Below are 17,661 nucleotides of genomic sequence, written 5' to 3' on the forward strand. Positions count from 1 at the left end.
GTTCTTGACAAACTTGAAAATAAAGTGAATGTCCTTAATCTGTTAAAAAGTATATTCAAATGACCTACAGCAAATATTGTACTTAATGATGAATTCTTAAACACTTTATCCCTGAAATTGGGACAAGACAAAATGTCTTCTCTCATCACTTCTATTTAACGTTGTACTGAAAATACTCATCAGTACAATAAGAAAAGAAGAAAAAATAAAAGACATAAGGATTAGAAAGGATGAAATAAAACTTTCATAATTTATGGATGCCATATTTTTGAAAGTAGGAAATTCACATGATTCTATAAATTGTTAGAATTGATTAGTGATTTTTATATTGACAAAAGTTCAGTATATAAAAATGATTTTATTTATACATGTCAGAAAAAGAAAATTAAAAATTATAAAGATTATTTACTGTAGCCTTCAAAAGCAATAAATACTTAGGTTATATAAATGAATAAATATACAATGCTTATTGTATATTGTATATTGAAGATGCAATAGTATAAAGGTACTATTTTTATATATCAGCAGAAAAAATCAGGAAAATTAAACATTAAATACACACACACACACAGCCATGGACGTGGCTTGGTTTATAGCCCTGAGCTCCCCACAGTCAAGCCTGGTCCCAGATCCCACCCAGCAAGGAGGCCATGTGCCCTGGTCCCTTTCTAGCAGCTCCCAGGGCTGCAGGGAGCTCTGTTCTGAAAAATATAGTAGCATATGTTGAAGTGTGGTCATCCAATGGAACAGAAATTTATTCAAAGATATTTACAAACCAACTTACAGATATGGGGGCATATTTTCAAAAACTTGTAACAAGAGAGTAACATGCTGTATTCAAGGATGGATAGCAGAGCACTTAGGACAAAGCACAGAAGAAGAAATGGGTAAAGCTTGTTACAGTGCTCTGGATTGAAAAATGCAGGACAGCTGAAGTACATGATGAATCATAAAGCCCTGCAGCAAATACTAATGAACAATAAACATGACTAATTTTAAGTGTATGCAACCCAAAGATTGTATTCCCCAAAGACCAGAGAATGATAAAAGACTTCAAAAGAAATTTGAGAAAATGGCTAAAGAGCTACAAAGACCAAAAAAAAAAAAAAAAAAAATTTAGATAATGATATACCTGCTCTCTTATTTGAATCTAATGGTTCATTAAACTTATAGTCCTACAAGTGAAACAAATAGTGCTCATCACAGGGCAATGGAGAAGAGATTACAGGAGATGAAGGAGAAGAGGGAAAATCTTTCTCCTACATATTTCCAAATGATTAAAAGGATTCATGATAATCCAGCTAACTCTCCATATGAAGCACCTTTGAACATTTGACATTTCTTGTTCAGATGAATCCTTTGCTGGTTTTTTTTTTACACCCATTTTTGATGATCTTTGTGAAAACACAGGATGTAGAAATCAGGGAATGAAACTGGGAGGATTCATTAAAGAAATTAAAAATTGTATGTGAGGGGGTGGGGCAAGATGGCAGAATGGTGAGGTGTATGTTTTAGTTACTCCTTCAGGGAAGAAGGTAGAAAGCCAGAAACTGTGTAGACTGGACACTGCAGAGCAATTGGACTTTGGGCATACTTCATACAACACCCATGAATGCGTGGAACAGCTGAGATCAGCGAAATCTGTAAGTTTTTGAGGCCAGGGGACCCATGGCCTTCCCTCCCAGGCTCAGTCCCATGAGAGGAGGGGCCATCAGTGCTGGGAAAGAGGAGGTAGAACTGCAGTTGTGGCTCTTATCAGAAACTCATTCCATTGATCCAAACTCCAATCATAGATAGACTGAGACCAGACACCAGAGAATCCGGAAGCAGCCGGCCCGGTGGAGAGGAGCTAGGGATAGCAAAAACAGCAAGGAAAATCCAAAAATAAAAGCAGACACTTTTTGGAGTTCTGGTGAACATAGAATGGGAACAGGCAGAGGTCAGGCAGAGTCAGGCTCATATGCAAATCCAGAAGACGAGTTTCTTTTTCTGAAAAAATGGTTTCTCTGCTCCCTGGATCATTCCTTAATGGCCCTAATCTCCTTGTCTCTTAGAATTTCAATAGCCCATTAGATCTGCAAGGAGTGCCCTCCCTTTTTTTTTTTTTTTAATCTTTTTCTCTTTCTCTAAAACAATTAGTCTAAGAAGCCCATTACAGAAAGCCTCAGACTTGCTATTTGGACCCAGACAAGAGCAGAGCTCTGAGAGCTCTGAGACACAAGGCAATAAGTCCAGTGGCTGAGAAAATTCACTAAACACCACAACTTCCCAAGAAAAGGGGTGCATTGTCTCACAGCAATCTTCCCATTGGCAGGGAACACTCCTGCCAGGTGCCAGCTCCACAGCCCAGAGCTGCCCCAGGCAACCCAGTGTGATGGGAAGTGTTTCCAACAACACACGCACACAGCACAAAATCAGGCATGGACATTAGGCTTTCCTGCACCCTCAGCTGGTTGTCGCAGAGTTGTGAATGCAGAGCTGTGTGAATTAGCATGCCCCGTTCAGCCATCCTTTCAGCAGATTGGGAATGCCCCTACACAGCCCTGTAGCCCAGAACCACCCTGGGGGGATGGCACTAACCTGTGACATAGCACAGTCATCCCTCAACAGAGGACCTGGGGGTACACGGCTTGGAAGAGGGACCCACTCGCAAGACCCAGGGACCATATGTCAATACCAAGGACTTGTGGGTCAGCAGCAGAGACAAACTGGTGGGACTGAATTGAAGGATTAGACTATTGCAGCAGCTTTAAATCTCCAGGAACACTAGGGAGATTTGATTGTTAGAGCCACCGCCCCCAACCCCTCAGACACAGGTCCCATATACAGGGTGGGCAACACCAACTGCACACACAAGCTTGGTGCCCAATTGGACCCCATAAAACTCACACCCCCACTCACCACAAAGACAAAGTGGGGGAGAACTGGCTTGAGGGGGATAGGTGGCTCACGGATGCCACCTGCTGGTTAAAGTGTTCTCCACAAAGCTGTAGATATGACAAATTAGAGATAAGGTTTAATTGGTTTACAAATCCTAAGGAAACCTATCAAGTTAAGCAATGCCAAGAGGCCAAAAACAACAGAAAATTTTAAAGCATATGAAAAAAACAGATGATATGGATAACCCAAGCCCAAGCACCCAAATCAGAAAATCAGAGGAGACACTGTACTTGGAGCAATTAATCAAAGAACTAAAGACAAACAATGACAGTATGGCACAGGATATAAAGGACATGAAGACCCTAGAAGAGCATAAAGAAGAAATTGCAAGAGTAAATAAAAAAATAGATGATCTTATGGAAATTAAAGAAACTGTTGACCAAATTAAAAAGATTCTGGACATTCATAGTACAAGACTAGAGGAAGCTGAACAGTGAATCAGTGACCTGAAGGATGACAGAAGGGAAAATGAAAGAACAAAAGAAAGAATGGGGAAAAAATCAAAAAAAAAATCGAAACAGACCTCAGGGATATGACAGGTAATATAAAACTTCCAAATATAAGACTCATTGGTGTTACAGAAGAGGAAGAGAAGCGTAAAGGTCTAGAAAGAGTATTCAAAGAAATTGTTGGGGAAAACTTCCCAAATCTTCTAAACACCATAAATACACAAATCATAAATACTCAGCGAACTACAAATAGAATAAATCCAAATGAACCCACTCAAAGACATATTCTGATCAGACTGTCAAATACTTAAGAGAAGGAGCAAGTTCTGAAAGCAGCAAGAGAAAAGCAATTCACCACATACAAATGAAACAGCATAAGACAAAAGTGGTAACTACTCAGCAGCCACCATGGAGGTGAGAAGGCAGTGGCATAACATATTTAAAATTCTGAGAGAGAAAAATTTCCAACCAAGAATTCTTTATCCAGCAAAGCTCTTCTTCAAATTTGAGGGAGAGCTTAAATTTTTCACAGACAAACAAATGCTGAGAGAATTTGCTAACAAGAGACCTGCCCTACTTGAAGTACTAAAGGGAACCCTACTGACAGAGAAACAAAGAAAGGAGAGAGAGAGATGGATAAAGGTTCAGTACTAAAGAGATTCAGTATGGGTACATTAAGGGACATTAAGAGAGAGGGAAAAAATATATATGACAAACATAAACCAAAGGATAAGATGGCTGATTCAAGAAATGCCTTCAGAGTATTAACGTTGAATGTAAATGGATTAAACTCACCAATTAAAAGATATAGATTCGCAGAATGGATCAAAAGAAAAAAAGAACCATCAATATGTTGCATACAAGAGACTATCTTAGACACAGGGACACAAAGAAATTGAAAGTGAAAGGATGGAAAAAATATTTCATGCAAGCTATAGCCAAAAGAAAGCAGGAGTAGCAATATTAATCTCAGATAAAATAGACTTTAAATGCAAGGATGTATGAGAGACAAAGAAGGCCACTACATACTTATAAAAGGGGCAATTCAACAAGAAGAAATAACAATCATAAATGTTTATGCACCTAAACAAGATGGCACAAAATACATGAGACAAACACTGGCAAAACTAAAGGAAGCAATAGATGTTTCCACAATAATTGTGGGAGACTTCAACACATCACTCTTTCCTATAGGTAGATCAACCAGACAGAAGACTAATAAGGAAATTGAAAACCTAAACAATCTGATAAATGAATTAGATTTAACAGACATATACAGAACATTACATCCCAAATCACTAGGATACACATACTTTTCTAGTGCTCATGGAACTTTTTCCAGAATAGATCATATGCTGGGACATAAAACAAGCCTCAATAAATTTAAAAAGCTTGAAATTATTCAAAGCACATTCTCTGACCACAATGGAATACAATTAGAAGTCAATAACCATCAGAGACTTAGAAAATTCACAAATACCTGGAGGTTAAACAACACACTCCTAAACAATCAGTGGATAAAAGAAGAAATAGCAAGAGAAATTGTTAAATATATAAAGACGAATGAAAATGAGAACACAACATACCAAAACCTATGGAATGCAGCAAAAGCAGTACTGAGGGGGAAATTTATACCACTAAATGCATACATTAAAAAGGAAGAAAGAGCCAAAATCAAAGAACTAATGGATCAACTGAAGAAGCTAGAAAATGAACAGCAAACAAATCCTAAACCAAGTAGAAGAGAAGAAATAACAAGGATTAAAGCAGTAATAAATGACATAGAGAACAAAAAAAAAAAAAAAAATAGAGAGGATAAATAATACCAAAAGTTGGTTCTTTGAGAAGATCAACAAGATTGACAAGCCCCTAGCTAGACTGACAAAATCAAAAAGAGAGAAGACCCATATAAACAAAATAATGAATGAGAAAGGAGACATTACTGTGAATCCTGAAGAAATTTAAAAAACCATAAAAGGATACTATGAACAACTGTATGGCAACAAACTGGATAATGCAGAGGAAATGGACAATTTCCTGGAAACATATGCACAACCTAGACTGACCAGAGAAGAAGCAGAAGACCTCAACCAACCAATCACAAGCAAAGAGATCCAATCAGTCATCAAAAAGCTTCCCACAAATTAATGCCCAGGGCCAGATGGCTTCACAGGGGAATTCTACCAAACTTTCCAAAAAGAACTGACACCAATCTTACTTAAAGTCTTTCAAAACATTGAAAAAAAATGGAACACTACCTAACTCATTTTATGAAGCTAACATCAATCTAATACCAAAACCAGGCAAAGATACTACGAAAAAGGAAAAGTATAGACCTATCTCCCTAATGAATATACATGCAAAAATTCTCAACAAAATACTTGCAAATCAAATCCAAAGACACATTAAAAAAATCATACACCATGACCAAGTGGGGTTCATTCCAGGCATGCAAGGATATAAGGAAATCAATGTATTACAACACATTAACAAATCGAAAGAAAAAATCAAATGATCATCTCAATAGATGCTGAAAAAGCATTTGGCAAAATCCAACATCCCTTTTTGATAAAAACACTTCAAAAGGTAGGAATTGAAGGAAACTTCCTCAATATGATAAAGAGCATATATGAAAAACCCACAGCCAACATAGTACTCAATGGTGAAAGACTGAAAGCCTTCCCTCTAAGATCAGGAACAAGACAAGGATGCCCACTGTCACGACTGTTATTCAACATTGTGCTGGAAGTGCTAGCCAGGGCAATCCAGCAAGACAAAGAAATAAAAGACATCCAAATTGGAAAGGAAGAAGTAAAACTGTCATTGTTTGTAGATGATATGACCTTATATCTGGAAAACCCTGAGAAATCGATTATACGGCTACTAGAGCTAATAAAGAAATTTAGCAAAGTAGCGGGATACAAGATAAATGCACATAAGTCAGTAATGTTTCTATATGCTAGAAATGAACAAGTTGAAGAAACACTCAAGAAAAAGATACCATTTTCAATAGCAACTAAAAAAATCAAGTACCTAGGAATAAACTTAACCAAAGACGTAAAAGACCTATACAAAGAAAACTACATAACTCTACCAAAAGAAATAGAAGGGTACCTTAAGAAATGGAAAAATATTCCATGTACATTGATAGGAAGGCTAAATGTCATTAAGATATCAATTCTACCCAAACTCATCTACAGATTCAATGCAATCCCAATCAAAATTCCAACAACCTACTTTGCAGACTTGGAAAAGCTAGTGATCAAATTTATTTGGAAAGAGAAGATGCTTTGAATTGCTAAAGACACTTTAACAGAAGAAAAATGAAGTGGGATGACTGACACTTCCCAACTTTGAAGCTTATTATAAAGCCACGGTTGTCAAAACAGCATGGTACTGGCACAAAGACAGACATATTGATCAATGGAATTGAATTTAGAATTCAGAGATAAACCCCCAGATCTATGGCCAACTGATCTTTGCTAAGACCCCCAAAGCCAGTGAACTGGGACATAACAGTCTGTTCAACAAATGGGACTGGGAGAGCTGGATACCCATAACCAAGAGCATGAAAGAGGACCCCTACCTCACACCCTACACAAAAATTAACTCAAAGTGGATCAAAGATCTCAGTATAATACACAGTACCATAAAACTCCTAGAAGATAACATAGGGAAACATCTTCAAGACCTTGTATTAGGCGGCCACTTCCTAAACCTTACACCGAAAGCACAAGCAACAAAAGAAAAAATAGATAAATGGGAACTCCTCAGGCTTAGAAGTTTCTGTACCTCAAAGGAATTTGCCAAAAAGATGAAGAAGCAGCCAACTCAATGGGAAAAAATTTTTGGAAACCATGTATCTGACAAAAGACTGATATCTTGCATATATAAAGAAATCCTACAACTCAATGAGAAGAGTACAGACAGCCCAATTATAAAATGGGCAAAAGATACAAAAAGACAGTTCTTTGAAGAGGAAATACAAATGGCTAAGAAACACATGAAAAAATGTTCAGCTTCACTAGCTATTAGAGAGATGCAATTTAAGACCACAATGAGATATCATCTCACACCAATTAGAATGGCTGCCATTAAACAAACAGGAAACTACAAATGCTGGAGAGGATGTGAAGAAATTGGAGCTCTTGTTCATTGTTGGTGGGACTGTATAATGGTTCAGCCACTCTGGAAGTCAGTCTGGCAGTTCCTTAGAAAACTAGATATATAGTTACCCTTTGATCCAGCGATTGCACTTCTTGTTATATACCTGGAAGATCTGAAAGCAGTGATACAAACAGATACCTGCATGCCAATGTTCATAGCAGCATTATTCACAATTGCCAAGAGATGGAAACAACCCAAATGTCCTTCAACAGATAAGTGGATAAATAGAATGTGGTATATACACATGATAGAATACTACGCAGCTGTAAGAAGGAATGATTTCATGAAACATATGACAACATGGATGAACTTTGAAGATACAATGCTGAGCAAAATAAGCCAGGCACAAAAAGAGAAATATTATATGCCACCACTAATGTGAACATTGAAAAATGTAAAACAAATTGTTTATAATGTAGAATGTAGGGGAGCTAGTGATAGAGAGCAACTAAAGAAGGGAGATTGATAACCCAATAAGAACAGATAAGCTGTCAAGAGTAAATTTAACGTTCTGGCAATGCCCAGGAATGACTATGGTCTGTTAATTTCTGATGGGTATGGTAGGAACAAGTTCACAGAAATATTGCTGTATTAGGTTATTTTCTTGGGGTAGAGTAGGAACATGTTGGAAGTAAAGTAGTTATCTTAGGTTAGTTGCCTTTTTCTTACTCCCTTGTTAGGGTTTGTTTGAAATGTTTTTTTATTCTATTTTTTTTTTTAATTTTTTTTATATAGTTGATTTAAAAAAAAAGAGTTAATTAAAAAAAAAAAAAGAAAAGAAAAAAACAATGAATCAAATATGCAGAGCCCCCTTGAGGAGCTGGTAGAGAATGCAGGGGTATTGGGCTTCCCCACCTCAATGGTTGCTGATGTGCTCACAGACATAGGGGACTGGTGGTTTGATGGGCTAAGCCCTCTACCACAGGACTTACCCTTGGGAAGACTGTTGCTGCAAAGGAGAGTCTAGGCCTTCCTATAATTGTGCCTAAGAGCCTCCTCCTAAATACCTCTTTGTTGCTCAGATGTGGCCCTCTCTCTCTAGCTAAGCCAACTTGGCAGGTGAAATCACTGCCCTCCCCGCTACGTGGGATCAGACACCCAGGGGAGTGAATCTCCCTGGCAACATGGAAAATGGCTCCCAGGGAGGAATGTAGACCCGGCATCGTAGGATGGAGAACGTCTTCTTGCCCAAAAGGGGGGCGTGAAACGAAATGAAATAAGGTACAGTGGCAGAGAGATTCCAAAAGGAGCTGAGAGGTCACTCTGGTGGGCACTCGTACGCACAATATAGACAACCCTTTTTAAGTTCTAGTGAATTGGAATAGTTAGCAGTAAATACCTGAAACTATCAAACTACAACCCATAACCCCTGAATCTTGAAGGTGATTGTATAAAAATGTAGCTTTTGTGATAATGTAATTGGGAAAGCCATATGGACCACACTCCCCTTTGTCTAGTTTACGGATGGATCAGTAGAAAAAAAGGGGGAAGGAAAACAAACAAACAAACAAAGGCACCCAGTGTTCTTTTTTACTTAATTGCTCTTTTTCACTTTAATTTTTATTCTTGTTATTTCTGTGTGTGTGGTAATGAAGGTGTCAGGGATTGATTTTGGTGATGAATGTACAACTATGTAATTGTACTGTGAATAATTGAATGTATGCTTTGTTTTGTATGGTACATGAATATATCTCAATAAAATGAATTTTAAAAAATTGATCTAAAATTAAAAAAAATTGTATGTGTATCCTTTCACCTGTATTGAAAACAAGTGGTATTCATTTATTAGCATCTTGCAATTACCTCAATGAGCCAACTCCTCAGAAATCCATGCATAATCTTTCAGAAAACAAAGTGGCAAAGAGACATTATAGGTGAAACAGTCATCCCTGACAAAACAAAACAGAAACAGAAACAAAACAATATGAAGGGACGTCTAAGGAGACATTTGATACAGTTTGTCTCCTACTTTATCTAAAGACCACTGTTTCCCAAATTCAATTCCCAAAATTTCCTCAGCAGAGAGAAAAAGAATGTCAGAGTGCTTATATTCATATTCAAAAGAAAAACTACAAAAAAAAAAAAATGTGTACCATGAAATCTACCATGCCAAAATTGCAACTTTTTAAGTTGGTAAACAGCCCACAGTTTATGACTGAGTCTTACAGAGACTCCTGGCTGTGGGGAGTCCTTATATGATGATTATTTTTCTCTCGATAATTAAGAAGAGGAATCTTCTTTCTGTATTTCAATCATCCTCAAGCCCTGATCAGTGCAACTGAAGAAGAAGTCTTTCTAAAAGTGAGAGAATGAGTGCATTGGAAATGTCTGATTTTTCCAGTATTGGTTAAAAAAAAGAAATGCAGAACAGTTAACCTAATCAATTTAATAGCAAAAACTAGTTCCAGTCTTGAGAAACCTACCAATCATGAAGGGAATGCAACTTTGAGTTGCATGACTTCTACAGAAATATCTGAAACTTAAAAAACTCCAGTTTCCTCTTTTCAGCTAATCCTCAGAAAAGGCACATACCCAAATGGAAGTAACTTTTGTTGTATCATTTATGAACTGTTCATCAGACAGAATGCCTAGGGAAAGAACATCATGATACTTTAACTCCTTTAAGAGGAAGTGCTAGAGAAAATAAAGAATTGGTTGATGTTAAAGGCACGCAGAAAGAAGAGAGCACTTCTGAAGGTGGAATGCAAAATGATTATAAGCTAAATTTTGTAGATGATTATAATGAGGGAAAACCTATAGAAGAAAGGGAAAACTTACACAGAAGAAACAGTGCAAGTATGTGACTCTCCTCCAAATGCCTTTGTTAAAGGAATGTGTGATGATACATCCATATTTTAGATATATCACAACTTTTCATTAATTTGAAATTATTTCTCTCTTCTTTTTAAGAATGTGTGCTTGATGCTTTTTGAGAATGTGTGCTTGATGTTGTCCAACGATAAATTAAGAGTAAGTAATATCAAGTGTGAATAACTGAGGAGAGTGAATGCCTTTTCCTTATTCTATAAATCTCTCACTATAATGTGATTGTTGTATAAGAAGGCATACTTAATAGAAGAGCTTGTTTGTTTTCTTGTTTTAATCTCCGTTCTTAACAATGAGACAGTTTATTTTAGAAAGAAAATTAAGGTCACATGAGCCATTGATTCTATCAAGAAAAGAGGAGGTATGAAAGATAAAGTTAGAAATATTTTATGAATGTTTTTGAAGAAACTAGGTGATACTAGCTATAAAAGATACTGGGCACTTATGTTTTTCTCAGGTAAGTTCATTGTCAAATGCCTTGTTTTACTTCTATTCATTTTGTTTTAACCATATAATTTAAAACAGTATTATTCTTATCTGTAATTTATTTGTAATCAGAGTAATGAACTACTTCACGAACAACATAGGAATGAACTTTGTAATCGCAGCAAAAGTAGCAACAATAAAATACTTTGTGGGCTTTCTGATTATAGGCACAAAAGGTTTCAACAATCAAAATTGAAACTATCTTATGAATTTTAACCATCTTTACTCTTCCAGTGGTTTTAGCCACCTCTTTCAAGATACAGAATTTATAGAAGTTGAAATAATCACTGATGTATTGCATATCTTTTCTACAAGTATAAACTCCCTCAAATCTCACAAAAACAATTAAGATATTTTTATACATTTTTAACCAACTCTTTATAGCTTAATTTTCTGAACATATATTAACAATGGTAAGAAACTATATTATGTTCCATTGAGCTTAGTATGTGTTTTCAATGTATTTATTTTAAAATCATGCCAAATGTAAAGTTAATATAAGACAATAGAAGCATAGAATTGTTTTGATAGATAAGCATATCATGTTCTTAAAAATTACATTCTCATTATGCTTTTGGCTTTTATCTTGTGTATTTTTTGAACATTCAAAGAAAATATTTAATGGCATGCAGATTTAAATTAAGTGGAAAAAACTGATTTTCAACCAGTATGGTGAATTTATAATCTCAATGTCGTAACAAAAATGTGTAATCTTCCTTGGAAGCAGAAATATTACTTGTTCTAGGACTTATCCTCAAATTCCATAGCCCCTTAGGGTCTTGGGATAAATTAGAAGAGGAAAACAGACAGTCTGGTTGACTCACTGAAATAGGGATTTTAAGATTTTATGTGTGCATTCAGATGCTGGTGTACAGATTTTATATGCCTTGGTATCACCTGTCTTGTTTCATGTCATTCTGAAAAGACAAAAAAAAAAAAATTGAATTTTAGGACAGGAGAAGATTTTACATATTGTCTAGCCTAAATATAATCCCTATGTTTTATAGTGATGTAATTAAAACCCATTGATGTTTTAAATTGTCCATGGTAAGCTAAACTGGGACTCAGGCATCCCAACTCTCTTTCAAATTCTACCATAGTTAAAATCATATAGCCTTCAGTTTAATTTGGACATTCCATACATGCAGAAATTGTGGAACAGTGAAAACTATTCTGTATATCAAACTATACCTCTCCAAATATTTTATGCTGAAAGTAAAAAGTCTAGTTTCAAAAAATAAAAAACCCACACACATTGATACCTTGGACAAAGGCATCAAAAATGCCAAATATTAAAGATTAAGTCCAGCAAAATGAATTCTTAGCACAGCAAATTATGAAATTTTGCTGATAAAAATTAAGATACAAATAAATGAAGCACTATAATATGTCCATGCATAGAAATTCTCAAAATTGAAAATATGTTAATTCTGCACAAATTGAACTATAGATTTAATGCAGTTTCAATCAATATTCCAACAGATTGTGCATGTGCATGTTTGTGTGAAGCAACAAGCTGATTCTAAAAATCTATATAGAAATTTAAGGAAAATAGTGGCCAAGGAAATCTCAAAGAACAGCAAACTCAAAAGAGTTACACAACCAGATATTAAGATTAAGATTTATTACAAAATAATTGTAATTAAGTTAGAGTGATGCTAGTACAAGGGTGTAGACGTAGACAAATTAAATGCATTGGTGAGTCCAGAAAAGAACCGCACCTCTAAGGTTATATGATTTATTATAAAGATGCACTGAAATGAAATGGGAAAAGGTTTTTCTCTAAGTAAAAAGTGCCATGACAACTGAATATCCATATGAATATATATACATATTTATATATTTGTTTGTAGGTATACATATATACATATACATATATACCTACATACATAGAAATACCTTTTTAATTTGTATCCAGAATATATAAAGAATTGCCCTAAATTAATTACAAGGCAGGCAACTAAGCACAAAATGGACAAACACTTGGGCATTTAATAAAAAAATAATATTCAAATAATCAATACATATGTAAAGGTATTCAACTTTATTGTCCCCATCAATTCACATCTATTGTGATATCACTATCATTAAGTAGAGTAACTAAAATGAATTTGTTTATAAATCATTTTTCATATATCAATCTATAAAGACAAAAGAAAGACACTCTTGGTAGGGATGTGGAGCAATTAGAACTCTCACATCCATCTGGTGGGAGTGTTAATTGTTCTAAACACTTTAGAAACTGTATCTACTGCAGTTCAATATATGCTTATATTGTCAGGCATTTTCACTGCTGAGTATACATTCAACAGAATACACACATTTGTTCACCAATAGAAATCTAAAAGAATGTCCATATCAGAATCATTTTTAAGTCCCAAACTCGAAAATACAAATGTTCCTCAACAGTAGAATGGATTTTGAAAATATATTGCTTATTTATAAAATAGAATGCAATACAGCAATGAGAATGGATGAACTACAACTATGCATAACAAAATACAGCTCACAGCAAAATGCTGTTGGGAAGACAAAATGGAATGTGATGTTAGATGTTAGGATAGTGGTTGCTACTGGGGGAATGTCAGTCACTGCATGAAGGGCAAAAGAGGGGCATCGGGGTGTCAGCAATGTTTGTTTCACTTCTTGAGCTGATTTTTTTAGTTGTATGCTTCATGATTTGCAGCATGTTTCCATTTATATGTTATGCTCCAATAAAACTTTTACGTAAATAAAGCAATGGAAGCTTGGCCTCTGAGGGTAACAATGAAAATTAAAATAAAAGGATAAAGACATAATCAGAATGGAAACAGAACACTTGGCAACTGATTTAATACATGAGGTGAAAAAGATAATCTACATAAAAATTTTATGGTTTAGATTAGTTCAAATATATAACCTCAAAGACATATATATTTAAACTGCATATTCTCTTTGCAGTCAATTTCAATTGAAGATTCTATAATCCTGATGTAGTCGTGTGTGCTCCTGTGAAGACTTTTTTATTCTAATTAATCATGGCACACTTACCTGCTACTGTAGTATTTATTAAATCTGTTGAGTTTTTTAAAGGTATTTGTCAATATTTATTGTTTTTTCTCCTCATATCTCTTTCCTTTTTCTATAAAACAAGAGATTTTATTTCCAAAGCAGGTACGAAGTTTTATCCCATAGCTTTATTTATCTGCATTGCCTAAGAATAGGTCTTAAAACATAATTAAAGAGGGTTTACCTCCAAAGCAATTTTAAATCAATCTCAGGAAAGGCAGTAAGTATATACATATGTAGTAATTATATATGGTAATTATAATCTATTAAGATGTAGAGACATCTTATTCAAAGATCACTAATCACACAAATGTAATTCTTCAGCTTTCTTTTGTTTTCTCTAGATTTTGATCCTTGCTACAGTATATAGAAAATATTTTTCATAGATTTTAAACAAATGCATATAGATACATATACCTATATATATGCCTATACATAGGCACATGTATATTACCACTTAAATATTACAATAGACAAAATTGCTACCTTTGAACAATTTAGATTTCATAATTAAATTCTTGTTTATAATGCAAGGCAAAAATCTTATACTACTGGAGTATTTTAAGAACAATGATAATTATGCAGTTTATTAAGTTTTTGGACTGTGTGCTTTATAGATAAAGCAGAGGAAAGTATTAGGATGTCATTCTGAAAGTAGTACTTGCTTCAAATGTTTCATTACTATCTCAAATGTCTTTCAAGTAAATATTTCAATGTTGTTTTTCAATAAAATCATTTTATGGAAAACAATTAGATAATGAAGCATCACTTTATTGTGGGCAGTGAAAATAGACAATTTGCATGGTGTTTTAAGCTTTAATTTGAAAATATTCTTACACAGAGATTACAATTTTATTTTCTCAAAAATGATCTTCAATTCATTAATTGAGGTAGCATGAGATACATTATTATTAATCATTATTTTCTTCTCTTTGTTCTTAACAGGTCTATATTAGAAAAATAGTAATTGTTCTTTGCTTATTTTCTTATTGTTATTAACAGTATTGTTAGCTGAAAATCTCTTGTCCTATGGACATCTGATTAGATTAAATTTGACTCAAACCCTAACAGCCCAAGCCCACTCCACATTTGGAAGTGTTTACTCTGTAATTTCCCATTTTACCCGTGCCTTCATGCTCCTTCAGACTCACCCATCTCTTTTATTTACACGTATACATGTACACACACGCACACACATACACACAATAAGCCAAGGTTTTGTCTGTTTTATTACTTTAGCTGAGATTTAGGGAAACATGACAGGGTGACTTGATAGAGCAAGTGGTTTCCAGACTTTTTTTTCCTCTCCCACTACCCACTTGCTTCTTCTGGCAAAACTACTTCTTTTTCTTATGTGTTTTGGCACCAGCCAACTGTCATGCTCCGCAGGTCTCAATTCCCTATCCAAGCTCATTAAGACACTTTCTTGGGAAAGTTGGCTCTTCTCCTAAGGAAAACCCTCATGCCAGCTGTAAATGGAAAAAACTCTTCTTAATCTTGGTATAGGTGGAATTTAAGGAATGAGTGAGAAGTGTCACCTTCAATGAGGAAACCTATTACAATAAGAATAAATGGCTGTTGTTTGATTAAAAATGGTACTAACCATGGAAAACATCATACATGGATATAACAATATCCTGTTTTATAGAATTATCTATAATAATTCTGGGTTTTCAAGCTCTTTTTTTCCACCGTCTCTTTTTGCCTTGTCTTCTCCACCTCAGTCAGTGTCAACAGTGCACATAGCTGCTCAGCCAAGCAGGCATCTTTGATATCCTCTCCTCCCTCATATTCCACATTCAATAAATCAGCAAGTCCTATTAGCTTTACCATCAAAGTACATTCTTCATAACAATTCCTATAGATCATCATTGTGACCTCTCTGTAACAAAGTACGTTCATCTCTCACTTGGGTTGTGGCAAATGCATTCAAGTGGATAGCAAGAGAGATAACTTTCAAATTATATTGCATCATCCCAAACTTACAAACTTCTAATGCTTTCTCATGTAATTAGAATAATATCTAACTCCTTACCATGGCTAACAAAGTCCAAAATGCATCCTGCCTATCTCAGCTCATGTCTTACAACTCTCTCACCCTTGTCTATACTATTTCTGTCTCTCATTAAACCTATGGGCTTGGTTTCAGGCCTCTGCCTGAAATATCATTCCTAAATATCTTCAAACAATGGATTCAGCACAGATGTTATCTCTCAGAAATTTTTGACCATTGAGATTAACATGCCCCTGCCCTGCTTTCCTTATTATGTTTTATAGTCTTTAGAGTAATTTCCATTAAGCACAATTATAATTTTCTTTGTTTATTTGTTTAATACTCACCTTCCATGGCTAGAATAAAAGATTTGTGAAATCAGAGACTTAGCTAAAGGGTACTCCACATATTATAGGCACACAGTAAATATTTATTCCTTTAGAATAATATCTAACTCCTTATCATGGCCAACAAAGTCCAAAATGCATCCTGCCTATAAAATAAAGAAATACATGAATAAATAAACATCGTAAAAAGTTACAAGATGTTAATCATTCAAGAGGAAAATTGGTCAAATGTAAAGAAGCACTGGTACATTTTAAATAAGAAAAGAAATGTTATGGAATGCAAATAGCAGTCATATTGATTCAGCTTTCCAACTCTGCTTAAAATTCAGTCACTTCTCTCTGTTCTTGTTATGTATGCATAACATTGCTATATGGACTCTTTTAAGTATTTATCTGGGGATAGGGGTTCCTACAGTTTTGGAAAAATCATGCATTTTTGGTAGCTGATCTTAGGAAAAATTTATTCAACTCTACTATTCTATATTCTCTATGCAAATAAAGTCTGGAAAGACAAGAGAAACCAGTAATTTCAATAAAATATCTAAAACAGACATTTGGGATGTTTCTCTGGTGAACAGCTGAGAATCAGTGAAACTTAGCAGAATCATGGAGACACATCAAAGAATAGTTTATTTATACCAAGCTAACACAGGTAGATATTTATAGCTCTTTTTTATACAAAAGAGAATGTTGCACATCTATTAATGTTAGTTGAACAAAAGAGCAGGGTATATTTTGCATTAACTTGACCAGTTAGAAGAGCTCAACAATATATGATCATCAGTTTTCTAAAATAGAGTTTACTTAGGGATGATAAAGCAAACTTTTTTCTTGATTTATGAGGAGGCTTTGGAAAAGGAAATTCTCTGTAAACATGTGTACCCAATGGACCATCAATAACTGTGGCCTTCTTGCTACATTTATCTTGATCTTATCCTAAGTCAAGAGTCTAAAAATAAATATCAGATGCCTCAAGAAGTGTAAACAACATGTCATTCCAATAAACCTCTTTACAGATATCATTTTTAAAACTTAAAATACCTACCTGACATTTAGTTTTGCCTCAAGTATATTTATATGCAGGATGCATCTCTAAGCAATTTTTCTCAGCGATATATTTTTAGATTGCTGACAAAATCTCTATTTCCTACACTGAGTACAAGCCAATATTCAAGTGACAAAAAATTCTACTTGAACTTTGAAACCAAAGAAAATTTTATTTTAGATTAATGCATTCAGGCGCACATACTGCCTTGAGCAAAACAAAGTGCCTGCCATAGTGGAGTTAATGTTCTAAAGGGAAGACGCTGAAATTTAGCAAAAATATGTCAGTAATATTTTGAGGAGTGGTAAGTGCAATGAAGAAAAGTAAAGCAGGGTAGAGAAAAGGGGTGCATCTTAGAGA

General features: G+C 34.8%; 1 pseudogene; it reads left to right on the forward strand.

The window, feature by feature from the left end:
- The first annotated feature begins 650 nt into the window (after positions 1-650).
- On the forward strand, positions 651-9,907 carry LOC119511989 (annotated as a pseudogene).
- Positions 9,908-17,661: the final 7,754 nt, after the last annotated feature.

Source organism: Choloepus didactylus, chromosome 2 (assembly GCF_015220235.1).
Source record: "Choloepus didactylus isolate mChoDid1 chromosome 2, mChoDid1.pri, whole genome shotgun sequence".
Classification (NCBI taxonomy): domain Eukaryota; kingdom Metazoa; phylum Chordata; class Mammalia; order Pilosa; family Megalonychidae; genus Choloepus; species Choloepus didactylus.